The sequence below is a fragment of the Octopus bimaculoides genome, chromosome 15 (assembly GCF_046866305.1).
Source record: "Octopus bimaculoides isolate indiv1 chromosome 15, ASM4686630v1, whole genome shotgun sequence".
Lineage (NCBI taxonomy): Eukaryota > Metazoa > Mollusca > Cephalopoda > Octopoda > Octopodidae > Octopus > Octopus bimaculoides.
Window position 1 is genome coordinate 54,225,607 of NC_142942.1, and position 12,500 is coordinate 54,238,106.

The following is a 12,500-nucleotide window of genomic DNA, read 5'->3' on the forward strand; positions in this document are numbered from 1 at the left end:
ATTTTTCCATGGAGACTACATATTGTTTCAACAGTGAACACTGCACGACTACTAACAACAGCAGCAACAACAACAACAACGACGACAACAACTGCACTACTACTACTACTACTACTACTACTACTACTACTACTACTACTACTACTACTTTGCTGTTGCTGTTGCTGTTGCTATTGTTGTTGTTGCTACTACACAGAAATCCACAGTCAGGCAAAACGTATCTTTACGCAGTCATATCTTTGCGTCCCTTAATGTTTGAGTTCAAATCCCGACTTCGACCACTTGTAATGATTTCGGTTTTAATACTCATCGCTACTCCCTCGTCTTGATTGAAAAGGAGAAGTGTGTACTTGGAGGCGGTGGGGATGTCCTTTCAATTGAGTCCTATGTTCCTTTTATATATATATATATATATATATATATATATATATATATATATATATATATATGCGTACACGCACGCACTTACACACATCCGCGCGCGCACAGAAACATATTTACATACACACATGCATACACACATACATTCAGTCATACATGCAAGCATACATGCATGCACACATACGTACATACACATACATGCACATACATGCATACATACATACACATATATACGTACGTACATGCATACAGATAGACATACAGAGATATCTATTTATCTATCTGTCTGTCTATGTATATTTATATGCGTGTATGTATGTATGCAAAATTATCTTTTCAGATTTTCTGCAGAAATCAGTGTCCGCCAGCACCGACTTATTACGATACTTCGTATACGAATACGTCTACATAGACAATGCGATCGAAGGTAGAAAATAGGTGATGGGTGTATATTCATATTTCAGGAGTTCTTACCCTTTCTTCAGTCTCACATCCAACCCATTAGCCATCCACAAACACATTGCTTAAATAACCACCAAATATAGCGGCGTAACACAATTGGATATACCAATTTTTACATATTTAACACATTCCTGGCAACTGGTTTGTACGTACTAATTGCTTGCAGGGACACCGAATTTCGTTATGCAACTATAATATATTAGCCTACCAGTTTAATACAAACATCCTTATCCTCTGCCAATACTTTGTCCCGAATTGCTAGTGGTGTATCGACTCCGAAAGAACGAAAAGGAAAATCGACCTCATCAGGATTTGAACTCAAAGCGCAGAGAATCGGAACCAGTTAATCATATACTTCACCACAAACTTAATCGAAGCGGAGACAAAAACAATATTTGCTGTGTCGCAGTGTCGCAGTGATACGTACGGATACGAACCCCAATTTTTTTTTTATCTCACCCATTGTTACGTGACACTCCCTTAACCATTCAGTTGTACAACACGCCCTGTCAAAGCGGTAAGAAATAATTTATCTTTACCAATATTTTGTTCCTATATGAGACTGGAAAAAACTGATCAAGCAAGATATTAACGTTAGTGTATATACGTTTACTTGATTCATGGATATTTGATTGTATTTCGAGTGCCAGAATATCTAGAGACTGGTTTGTTTTATATTTCTTTCTCTAGCTCTTCTCATTTAATATCTGAACAACATAATAATTCTTGTGGATCAGAGAATTTCGTTCTTTTGAAGTGGCAAATAAAATGAGAAAATACAAGAGAAAAAAAATATATATATAAATAGAAATAAAATTAAAAAAAAAGAACAAAGAAAGAGAAGAAAAGAAAGCAAAAACAATCAGAGAATTTATAAATAAAACTAAACGTGGTTAGGAGCGTGCGTTAATATTTTATCCCATAAACTACAAAATTTCCGAACCGTCCGCAATGTACCATCGCCTAGTAGTAGTAGTAGTAGTAGTAGTAGTTGCTGGTATACATACATACATACATACATACACATGTATATGTATATAATATGCACACTCACACACGCACGCACATACACACACATGCCCACCCCCACACATATAAGCATATAAGCTTTTGGATTGTCCAACGGTCTCTCTCTCCATCTATCCCTTTGTATATACATGTACGTATACACACACACACACACTTATGTATCTATACGTACATACACGCATATAAGTCACATACATTTATACATATGCATATGTATGTGTATATATTGTGTCTATATATAGACACACACGCACACACTCACATATATATACATACATCTGTTCGCACAATATGTACGTGCATAAACTAGTGAAATAACTGCTGGAGAAGAAAGCTGTTCTTTGACACCTCCTTCGTATCCACAAAAATCTTAGATAAGGTTACGAAAGGTTGTCGGTTATTGTATCTTCACAAAAACTGCGCAATATTAGACTGCAGGCAAATGTGAAGAATGTTAGTCTTTGATGTCACCATATACAGTCTCCACAGTAATAACTGTGAACTGCGAGAAGAAATAATGCTTGGAATATGGTTCTGTATACTGCGCGAGAGTTATGTAGACATGTGTTTGTAATGGGCAGCATTGTTCAGCCGAAAACTGCTCCTGAGATTAACCCCTGCTGATCGATGTACATACTGATTGAGTCTCCCACTTTCTCTGTCGGATACCCTCTCTTTAATTCTTTCCTTCCATCCATCCATCCATCTATCCATCCATCCATCCATCCATCCATCTATCTATCTATCTATCTATCTACCCCTCTTTCTTTCTTTCTTTCTTTCTTTCTTTCTTTCTTTCTTTCTTTCTTTTCAACGATAAATGAACCAGTAATCAAATGCAACCCAACACTTTGTGCGTGATATGATAAATCTCTCACACACCAGCAAAATCTAGATATAAATTATTGTTTGCTACCGCAGTTTCCATACGGTCCTATCTATGTTGTACAGGACATAGCTGTATGTATGTATGTATGTATGTATGTATGTATGTATGTATGTATGTATGTATGTATGTATGAATGTATATATATATATATGTGTGTGTGTGTGTGTGTGTGTGTGTGTGTGTATGTATGTGTATATGTATGTATGTATGCGCGTTCGCGGGTCTGCAGGCGTATGTATGTCCATCCACCTTTCGATACCTCTATCCATTTATCCCCATATCCATTGATATAACTATGCATCAGTTGACACACACACACACACACACACACACACACACACACACACACACACACACACACACACACACACACCGAACACACACACACAGGTATATTCACAGCTCATTGTCTACATTTATATATTTTACATCAATATTACTCATAACAACCTCACCAAATGTTTAATAAATTATAGAGCAACTCCAATTAATAAATACGTCAATAGACGAATTAAGATACACAACGCGAGGTTCATATTCGGGTGGTTACTACATGAATGGCACCTTGGCACTTCAAATATGTAACTTAAGAACGACTGTATATAAACGCGTTTGCTTTATTCACTTTGCACGTTCCGATTGCTTTATATTGAACGCGCGTGGCCGCCTGCTATTTTTTAAAAATGAGAATGTGTTTCTCTCAACATAAGCTGAAGACGCGAATATGTAAAAGCCTCGAGACGTTTCGAATCTTCACATGCTTCCCAGTTCAGTCCCCCTGCATGACACATTCTACTATGCTACTGGATCTACTTCAGGAGTTCCATAGTGTCCGTAGAGTCTATATAGATTAGAGACAGAAAATGAAATGCACGAGATTCTTTATATTATATATATATATATATATATATATATATATATATATATATATATATATATATATATATATATATATATGTGTGTGTGTATACATACACCCACGTGTACTCGCGCACGCACACACACACATACACACACAAGTACATACATATATACATATATTTATGTAATATATGTATGGGTATGTTTGTTTGTGTCTGTATGTATGTAGTATGTATGTGTGTGCGTGTGTGCGTGCGTGTGTGTGTTTCTATGTGTTTGCGTATGTGTGAGTAGTTTTAAATTGAAAGGGGCTCTTCTATTCAAAGTATATGCAAGGTATGAAGTTAAACAGGTATTTGAGCGTCGTAACAAAAGGGATTTTAATGAAATAAAGTTTTTATTACTTGTTTCCTAAGATATTTCAATCTAAATAAACTCTTTTTCAAAAGAATCACTGGAACACAATAAGCAACAAACAACAACAACAACAACAAAAGAGTTAGAAAAAAAGTAAAACATTGATAAACTTGTTAACCGTTGGCTATCGAAGCACTGTTGAGAGCCTTCCAATTTAATTTCTGCAAAGAGTTTCCTATTAGTTTGGTCTGTACAGTGTTCGATCACCTATAATCCTTGTTTTCTTGATCAGGTGATGCGTAACAGGATCTACCACAGTACTTTAGGTTTGTAATATATATAAAAAGAAAAAGTTAGTGTTTACGACAGGTTAATGACAATTTCTCGTTTTCATAACATCTTTTCTGAAACGGGTTAAAAAAAAACAGCCAATCAGCTGAATCCTTGCAGAAAATAATACACACATGCATACGTACATCGATACAGACATGTGTGTGTGTGTGTGTGTGTGTGTGTGTGTGTGTGTGTGTGCGTGCGTGTGTGTGTGTGTATCTATAGCGGTCTCACAGATATTTTGATTAAACGTAATATAGCTTTTAAATTAACCTCCCACGTATTCGAAGTGTTGTTATACGTGTTTGTAGTTGAACATAACTTTGAACGTCGTAACAATGTGGTTTTAATAATGCAGCGTTTTATTACTTTTCTCTCTATGATATTCGGATCTAAACAGATCATTTTCAAATAATGCAGTAGCAGAGAGAGAGAGAGAGAGAGAGAGGGAGAGAGAGGAAAAAGAAGTATAATCAGAAGAGACAGTGATTCATGATCCCTGATTCCTGCCGTTGACTTTCAATGCAGGTCTGAAAGAGTCTAAAGTCAAAACTGCTGCTTGGAGGCTACGACCAAACTCTGGTTCCAGCATTTAGACACCAACTATCTTTGTTTAACTGTATCTACCACAGTTTTTTTTTGCTTTTGTTGTTATTCGTAAAAACTTGGCTTTCACGACTGATTCATGACAATCATTTTCAAATGATTTTTGTTTTCTCAGCGAAGCAAATAATAACCAAACGGCTGAACTATTGGACCAAAATAAGAATAGTAATAATAATAATAATAATAATAATAATAATAATAATAATAATAATAATAATAATAATAATAATAATAATAACAACAACAACAACAATGATCAGCTCATAAAGAATAAGCTCAGAATCATCTCGGCAAGATTTAGTATGAGTTTTAAATTGGTTTGTGAAAGATTTGAAGCGTTGTACTACATGGAGTAGAATAGAAATTTGAACGTGGCAACAGTTCGAGTTTAATAAAGCAATGTTTTATTGCTACTTTTCGATGATATTTCGATCAAAATAGATTTTTTTTCTTTCAAATGGAACAAATGATAAAAGGTGATAAATTTTGTGTGTGTGTGTGTGAATATACACTGAATATAGAAGGACTAAAGACCACAGTCAGGGTCACGCTGTGCATTAACTGAAATAGCGAGTTGATGTTGACTTGTTTAGAAACGACATACGTAGTTACCGTCTCGAGTAACACCGACTCATAAGGGCCGGTTTCCTGGTTTCCCGGTTTCCCGGTTTCATGGCGTATGTATTTCCCACTTGGACGAGACGCCGGTCCGTCGCTGAATTATTCATTTTTGCCAGTTGAGTGGACGAGTAACGTGAAATAAAGTGTTTTGCTCAAGAACACAACGCGTCACCCGAACCAAGAATCGAAACAACAATGTTACGATCATGAGTCGAACGCTTTAACCACTAAGCCATGCGCCTCCACACATACGTAGTGAGGAAAAGGAATAATTAACTTAATGATTAATTCTGGTTAAGAAAAGCAAGGTAGATAAATCCGAAATTTTAAATAAGAAAAACTAATTATAAGAGACTTTACAAAGTTTATATAAATCTTTAAAGCGTAGAAATATAAGTGAAAAATACAAAAATAGACCCTCCCCACAAAAAAAGACCACGAAGAAGTGTACGATGAAGCTTGATACCCCAAAGGTAGAAATAGATGAGAATCTGACGTTTCAGGTGATAATTTTTATTAAACAGAAGCAAAATATGAATAGAGAAGAGAATTCAGAGGCTCGAAAAATGCAGAAAACCAAAAAATGACATCTGGTCGCGTAGCAGAATGAAGGAATACAACTGTAAAGTAATAGGCAAGTAAGAATTACTGACATGTATATATAGTAACCCTTTGTCTAAAGAAAATCTAATAAAGATAAGGAAAAACAAAAAAGGAAACGGACAAAATGCAAAACTCAATGCATTAAATATTGTGGCGGAATAGAATGAAGGTAAGTTAAGTCAGTTTCGGAAAGAACCACGTTGTTAAGACAGAAGGCTGTTGAAAGGGGAAAGAAAATGGAAGGATGAAAGGTGTTCAGGTGTGGAACATACTGGAGTGATGGATAGCTAGCAGTGATGAAGTGAAGAGGTTGCGTTTAGTAACGAGAGAAGAATAAAACAATTGTGACAGGCGGACGTGGCAGAAGTTAAGTTGGTTAAGGGAAATATGCATGAGGTATATGCATGTTTGTGTGTGTTGTATAAGGTAATATACTGAAATAAAATATTGTGTGAGGTATATTTGTACGAGATATGGTTGTATGTATGTGTGTGTGTGTGTGTGCGTATGCGTGCGCGTGTATGTGTGTATGTACGTGCGTGTGTGCGTAGGCAGGTAAAGAAATGTGTGTTTGTGCGATTAACAAGGCAAGGCGTTTATGTGACTGGAATAATACGTTTCTGGTAAAGATAATCGTTGAGAGATGCAAGGAAATGTGATCGCAAACAGAGAAACACTGGGGTCAGTAAAACTTTCTGGCTGTAATGTAAAACATGGAGAAGGTCGATGAAAATAGGTATAGTGTAATTAAAACATCCAGGGATAAAAGTGTGTCTGCATGATATCTCAGTATAGATAATAGTCACATAAGGCACATCAAAAAATGACAACGAAAATCAAAGTTCAAAGTCAATGCATTAAACGCCGTAGGGAAAGAGAAAGGCAGAAAAAGTGACGTTTCAGAGAAAAGCTCTTCACCAAGGCAGAAAAACTGAGATGAAAGGGAAGATGACCCGAAAAGAAAAGTGGAAAGGCAAGAGATGTTTGTTCATTGCTGCACTATTTTGGAATGGTGAAAGTGAAGAAATTATTTTTACCAGGACCGGAGTACAAAACAGATAAGCGTGAAAACTGGACGGGGAAAAGGTAGGTTGGTTAAGAAAAAAAGTATGCATGAGTTATCTTCAAGCGTGTATGTGTGTGTGTGTAGCATAAGGTAGTATAATGAAATAAAAAATATGTGTGAATTATGTTTGTGTGCGTAGTGAGCAAGAGAAGCAAAGAGGTGTGCCAGCGTGATGAGTGAGACAAGGTACTAGTGGATGATGATGATGATGATGATGATGATGATGATGATGATGATGATGATGATGTGTGTGTGTGTGTGTGTGTGTGTGTGTGTGGTTGTAGGGGATGATATGAATGAATGGTGAAGTAAATGACGTGAATTATATATGAAATGTGTTTATAAGAAGGTGTGTGTAGATGAAGAGAACGAAATGTTTGGTGAAGTGAATGAAGTAAATTGGGTATGAAGTGTGCCTAAGTAGATGTGTGTGTGTGTGTAAAAGAAGCAAATTATGTATGAAGTATGTTTAAATAATTGTGGTGTATGCGTTTCTCTGTGTGTGTGTGTGTGTGTGTGTCTGTGTGCACGTATGTGTGTGAGGAAGAAAATAGACGTGAATGTGTGAGCAAAAGGATGCTTTTGTCTTGAGTGTATAAGTGGAAAATGAAGATTAAAATATGTGAATGTGTTTGAATGTGTGTGCGTGTGTACGTGTGTGTGTGTGAATGTGTTGCTTTATTGAAAAGGAAATAAATGTGAATGAAATGTAATAAACGATGTAAATTAAAACTAACAACCCTGGTCACTTTATCGTCTTCACTGCAACAGCCCCCACCCCTACCCCACCACCAAACTCATTTCCAAATATCTCGACCAGCCCTTCCAACCTTTGTTATGCTAACCATCTTAGCACACACCTATCGCACCAACCAAGCACTCTACTTGCTTCTCTGCATTGATTAGGTAATTATGCTAAGACCAAAGAGTGAAGGCACACGCACACACACACACACACACACACATACTCACACACACACACACACACACACACACACACACACACACACACACACACACACACACACACACACACACAATAATATATATATATATATATATGTGTATTTTGAAAATCTAATGTGAAACCGGTGAAGTGTATTCCTATATTGTAAAATATAATTAAATTCCTCATAATTTCTATATATTCTCTATGGATTTTCGCCTTCATTTCTTCTATTCCCCACCTTGATTTATCTATCTATCTATCTATCTATCTATCTATCTATCTATCTATCTATCTATCTATCTATCCACAAACCCACCCATCCAACCATCCATCCACCCATCCAACCATCCATCCACCCATCCAACCATCCATCCACCCATCCAACCATCCATCTATCAACCCATCCATCCACCCACCCACCCGTCCGTCCGTCCGTCCGTTTATCACTATAATCCAATGGCGTACAAATGTCTCTTTATGGCGACCTCATTTGTCACGCCATCTACTTGCGAATCCTGAGGCGACAAAAGTGTGGCGACCTGTGCAGACCTAAACTACTGGAAGCGCACAGTAAGTCACAGCTTTTGTCTGTCATCTATGTGTCAAACCATGCAAATGCGTATTGGGACCGAATAGTTATCTGGAAGGACATGGATGGAGAATCGGAAATGCCATCGACAACGAGAAGACACAAAGAGGCGACAATCGTCTGCGAAGATGGCGCAATCATCATATATACAGACATTCCCACAAACACACTCATGTACATGTGTATGCTTGTGTGTTTGTGTGTGTGAGTGTGAATTTTCACGCAGTAAATTTTTGCCGATGCAATCAAGAGAGTGTGGATGAAAAAAGAAAATGAGGCCGACCATGCTTCATCCCCTGAAGTACATTGCATGACACTAATTTTACATGTCAACCAACTTGAGATACTTTTCCTCTGCTAACCCTGACAAACTTCTGGTAAATATATCTTCCGAAACATATCGCAGTAATATTGTACGGAAGCTAACTGACGTTGTAAGAATTGTGAAAGAATGATTGGACGGCCAGAAAATTATTGGCAACTGATTTGACCTATAGATCACAGATCCTGACATTAAAGTTGAAAATTTAACCCGCTCATGTGGACGTTGCTTATCAGTAGATCTGCCCAGTGGCTTACAACACATAAATATATTAAGAATGGTTTCATTTACGAACAACTAAACCAGTTTTGCATAATATACTTCAGATAAATATGTTGTTACATACTGTCTGGTGCTGGTTAATAAACAAGCCAGTCATTTGCTTATTCGGCAAAATAATTTTTTCCTTTCACTTTTAGAGCATCTGAAAGAATTCTCGCATTACGGTATCTGTTCTAGTTATTTACGTTCAGAGTTCAAATCCCACCGATGTCAAATTTGGCTTTCATCTTTTGTGGATCGATAAAATAAAGTACCAAATAAATACTGAGGTTGATATTGTTAACAGTTTCTTGCTCACCGCAAATCTGAGATCTTGTGCCATGTAAGAAATCAATATTATTCTATCAGTATTGCAGATGATGTTTAACAAAAGCCTAAACACGGACCGATGTGATATCAATCTCCACCTAAATACATTTCACCTCTTCTTATATTGACGATTCTCTTGGAAAAGACACACATGTCATATATAGTTTCTATAACAGGACAGCGCTATTTAGTGTTTTGCTTTCTGGCGGCCTTCTGACTTCAAGTCTACTTCGGCGACAAACTTAACCCAGTGACTCGGTTTTGGTATCTTGGTGCCTTTAGCAGATTCCATTCTGTTGCACCGCTGAAGGTGGAGGGGCAGCCACGTCGAAAACGGTAGAGGAGTAGGAGCCGAAACCGGACAAGGTTCCTCCTGATGATGTCTTCAACCACTGGATCCTATAAAGGAGCTGTTGAGGTAGCGAACAAGGAAACGTGGTTGGAATTCCTCAGATTTTAGAAGAACAGTCATGAGGAGAAAACAGAAATTTAATTTAAAGCCGTTGTGATTAAACACGATTATATTTTGACACTCGTCGTACTTCCCTCGGTAAATTCCAACAACTTAAATGTGTTTTGCAGTTTTTATCCAAGATTAAAACCAGTCATGTTCATGTACACTGATAATGTTTTTGGGAGAAGACATAGATTTCATATGACCCCTTTCATTTTTTACTTTTTAAAAGTGATTTTAAGGTATATATATATATAATAATAATAATAATAATAATAATAATAATAATAATAATAATAATAATAATAATAATAATAATAACAATAATAATAGAGTTGGGTTTCTTTTCTTTTTTATACATTTTTTAAAATCATAATATAAAAGAACAAATGTTTCTCCCACGATATATTCTTTTATTCTTTTATTTGTTTCAGTCATTTGACTGCAGCCATGCTGGAGCACCGTCCTTATGTATATATTATTTCATTTGGCAAGCTTTGTATTTCCACGTATGATGACATCTAAAGATAGAAGTTCACAGAAGTTATTGCGAGGTTTGCCAACAAAATGCAGCTATTATTTATTCTAAATATATATATATATATATATATATATATATATATATATATATATATATATATATATATATATATATATATATATATACACAATAAGAAGAAAAAATAGCAAAAAGGACAAAATTCATAACAAGGCAAAATAGAAGCAAACAAAAAAAAAATGACAAAAACAAAGTCTCTCCCAACAAACCCTGAACAAAATCAAATAATGCATATATATATATATATATATATATATATATATATATATATATATATATATATATATATATATATATATATATATATATATATATATATATGTATATATATATATATATATATGTATATATATATATATATATATATATATATATATATATATATATATATATATATATATATATATACGTATATATACATAAATTTCTATACATACATACATATATATGTATACATATACATACATATACATACATATATATACATATATATATATATACATAAATCTACAAAAAAAAAAAAGAAACCCTTCACAGTGTGGCTGTCATGCGTGACCACAACACCAGTTCTTTGGCTGACTTAATTCTTCCTTCTAGTGGTGATAATAACCCTGATGACGATAATAATAATAATAATAATAATAATAACAATAATAATAATAATAATAATAATAATAATAATAATAATAATGATGATAATAATAATATTAATAATAATAATAATAATAATAATAATAATAATAATAATAATAATAATAATAATAATGATGGTGGTGACGATGATGATGATGATATTAATGAATAATAGTAATAATAATGATAATAATAATAATAATAATAATAATAATAATAATAATAATAATAATAATAATAATAATAATAATAATAATGATGTTGATGATAAAAAATTATCAAGTCGATTGATGATGGTAATGCTGATGATGACTTTGGTTGATGAGGGAGACGAGTATGGTGGGAATGATGAGAACGACTGCAACAATAACAACAACAAATAGCAACGAAAACGAGTGAAATAATTCCTGTAGTAGTAATAATAAATGCAGCAACAACAACAACAACAACAACAATTACAAAAACAACATTTATAATAAACGCCGACAACTGTTTCATATATATATATATACATATATATATATATACCTATATATATACCTATATATATATACCTATATAAATATACACACTCATGCATACACACACTCACATATCTTCCCCTCTCCCTTTATATATATTTATATATATATACATACATACATACATATATATACACACACACACACATATATATATACATGTACATACATACATATATGCACACACACACACACACACACACACACACACACACACACATACACACACACACTGTGAGCAGCAAAGCAGATCATCCCTGTCAGTAATACCGAAAATCAATATTGCTGTCACACTTTCATGACAAGAAAAAAAAAATATCAACAATATAAATAAATTAATAAAACCAAACAACTACAAAAAAAAAATAATAATAATAACACCCACACACACACACACACACAGAACAAAAAGAAAGGAAGAAAAAACAACAACTATGAAACACAAACAAAGACGCAAACAAACAAAGCTCAGAAACTTAACAGTTAACAAACACAAGCAAATACACTTTCGCTGACACACAGAGAAAATGACAAACACAAATATAAAGAATGAATGAAAATGCTTTTTATCCGAAAACGGTACAGAACCACAGTGGAACTCTTTCTCAACGTTACGTTTACTATTCAGAACGCATGGATTGTGCTGTCGTAATATCACTGCTGGTATTCAGCCT